This window comes from Cucurbita moschata, unplaced genomic scaffold (genome assembly GCF_002738365.1).
Source record: "Cucurbita moschata cultivar Rifu unplaced genomic scaffold, Cmos_1.0 Cmo_Scf00003, whole genome shotgun sequence".
Taxonomy (NCBI): Eukaryota; Viridiplantae; Streptophyta; class Magnoliopsida; order Cucurbitales; family Cucurbitaceae; genus Cucurbita; species Cucurbita moschata.
The window spans coordinates 5823398-5826730 of record NW_019268519.1 but is presented as its reverse complement, the minus strand read 5'-3'; positions in this window follow the sequence as shown (position 1 = coordinate 5826730).

Sequence of the window (3333 nt, the reverse complement as noted above, 5' to 3'; positions counted from 1 at the left end):
GTTTAGAAAGTCTGGTCTCTCTTTCTTTCCATTTATCATCAAGTTTATCACATGATTCTTGTCCATGCTGTGATACCAATTTAGGGTTTCCTTTATTTCCTTTTGTCATCTATGGGCTATAATAATAGTTACTATTTTCACACTTTGATTTGATCTATCACCGTTTCATTTCATACAAATCTTATGCAATTTATATCAGAATCCAATCACATGGAACCTAAAAATTGTTAGACATCGAATCATTCATGTATTTATTATTTTATATGCATGTACTTTGTGTTTTAATTGAACTTTGACCTCTTCTTCATTCGGTCTTTAGCTCTAAGGCCTACTTGACAATTCAACACAAACATTGCTCCATAGTCATAAAATTTCAGAATACCGTCGTCATCAACCAAACAGTTTCAGGTACCATCTGAAAAGAAAAAGTAACACCAATGGGCATAAGACACTTATTGAGTAGCTCACTCATGGACTTTAAAGTAGCTATCAATTATACTCAGATTCTATATAGTAGCATGTGTCTAGTCTACGAGTTTCTCATATGTTATAACCTAGATTCTTCCCTCTAAGATTAGGTTGACAATCATAATTTAACCGGACTAGTTAAGTTTTCGTGACAATCATAAATTAACCTTTTCGTGACAATCATAATTTAGGAGGTCGAGGCTTTAATGACTACTCCATTCACAGTACTACAAGGCTAACTAAGTTTTTTTAGTCATCTTTAGATATCGTGGAGTTTTACTAGGTTCTTAGGGCGTCTAGGCGGTTTATAATCTCGAACTCATATTTTCTAGACACTCTAGACAAGCTCCTCGAAGCTAATCGAGTTTCTGGGAGCACTATGGTCTCGACCAATGGTTGCTGCTCATGATCCTAAAGTGCTAATCCATTGAAAAACGTTTTAACCCAGGCGAATATTAAACTGCTCTCCTTTAATGCTCTAATATTTACTTGGTACACTCATGTATGCTTTGTTGGGAGATAATCCTATCAATTACATAAAAACACCAAATACATAATCTAAACATTCATGCAAGTTCAACGGGGAGATAACATCACCTAGAGCATAGATCACAACATCTCATATTCTTTTCTAGCATTGTGAAAAGCAGGTAAACAACGTGCATCTCAAATTTTCATCTTAGGGGCATTTCAGTAATTTTTCATAATATACGGACATTCTCATTTAAAATTGTCCTTCTAAAGTTTTAACCACACATATTACAAGTACTTAAGACAAAATATGCTCATGCTAGTATGTCGTAGCGATCCATACAAGTATTACTTGAATAAAGTTCAAATAGTTACTACTTAGGTGATGCATGCCTTCCCGAACTTGTTTTTTCTACTTGTTAGAATCTCTAAATTTCATTAAATTTCCTTGTTAGGTTCTAATTTAAGTTAAATTAAGTAAAGTATCGAATCGGGCAAAAATTCCCTCCTCACGTGCGACTAAAAGTCATCCATGCTGAGTAGGTCACGCGCTAGCGCTTGCATTTGAACCCTACTTTGAGCATCTGCCAAACGAATTTTCATAATTATTTTCTTGATTTCATTCAAGTTTTCATGTTCTTTCGATTTTTTTGGTATCTTTTTTACGTAATTCAATTCAACTTGGTTCCTTGATAAGTAGCGTTTTAATCCAACTTTCTAACAAAAATAACCTCATTCAGTGACAAAAATAACACTTTCAAAATTTGTCAAAAACAAGTAAACTTCCACTTCATGAAACTTAATCGAAACTCCAGTTTCCACTAAATTTTGCCTCCATATATTTTTTTTTACGAAAATTTATGCGAAATAACTTCCTAAAGCATATTAGACTAATTTCAGAATCTAAATCTCAAAGAAACTCATTAATCTAAAGAAAAATCAAGACTAAAAACTCGAGATCCTTACCTGGATGGATTTATAAATATGTTCGAAAACAATAAGTTCATTTTCAAATTACCCCAAATATTAAAACGTATATAGTAGTTTAAAAAAAAAAAGTTAGATAAAGTTATTGAAGTCAAATGAAAAACAGGTTAAACATTAAAAAAAACCCAGAATCGAAAATTGAAAATTTGAAAAGGAATAAAATAAATAAAAGTTGGAGGGTCAAAATGATATTATACATAAATAAATTTAGTGTTGAAAAAAAACATAAGCATAATGCGATGTGTTCTTTATTTTAAAGAATCCAACTTTTAGTCGAAAAAATATATATTATATTGTTGTTTTACAGAGATTCTTTTTCTAAAGTATTGTTTCTTATTATGAAAATATTCCATTTGTTTTTTTTGGTAAAAGATAAATCTTCCTAAAGTTATTCAAAGTATATTTTAATTTTCTAAAGGAAGCAACTATACTTTAGGTTAGGAATCTAGCTCGAAGGTTAATCAGTTTTATTTTCGATTTAAAAAATAAGATTTATTTGTAACGGCTCATGCTCAGCATTTACTTCCACCGACCAACAAGTCCTTCCAAAAAGAACCACTCAAATGCATAGCAGGAAAATTCTTAAGAGATCACCCAACATAGAATTGCTCTAAGCACAGCACGTTTAACGAGAAAGTTTTTATGGTGGAGCCACTAAAAAAGAGGTATACCTTAGTAACTTTAATTCTTTTAAGTCTTTTTTAGTCAGCTTATCATTAAAATCACTCTCATTCTGATGTGATCTAGGTTCATTCATGTACTCTTCCTTTACTCGGTTGTCACATATTTGGTTTGTTAGAATCGATATCAATTGTTAGCTCTGATACCAATTGTTAGGATTGCTCAACAATGCACACACTCGATCAAGATGAACACAAAGAACAAGAGAGAGAACATTCAAGGAAGAATATTGACTAAGTGTTATTATTGATGACTTGAAGTATGTACAACAAGATAAAATACAGATAGGGAAAAAAATACATTTTTGGGAGCACAGTGATAGATCAATAGGTTTCAATTTACTAAATATAACTTTAAAAATTTTAATGTACAGATATAATCTACAAAATATATCTCGAATCTTGACCAAATATCTGCTATATATATCTCTATTAGATCTCATTCGTCTCCATATCTCAACATTGTTACTTAGAATTAAAAAAAATAATTTTGGATTTGTATTTTTTTAATGGGAAACATTAAAAAAGAAAATTCTTTAACCAGCATCTAAAGTCCTTTGGAACGACGGACTCTTTAAACTATATGGAATTTCAACTCATTTTTACGGTACTATCTTTACCGATTATTTAACTTTATAGATCTAATTTGATGAAATTGAAAGGCTGCCATTACATTTTACTAATAAAATAGACATTTATAGGAAAAAAAAAAAAAAAAAAAAAAAAA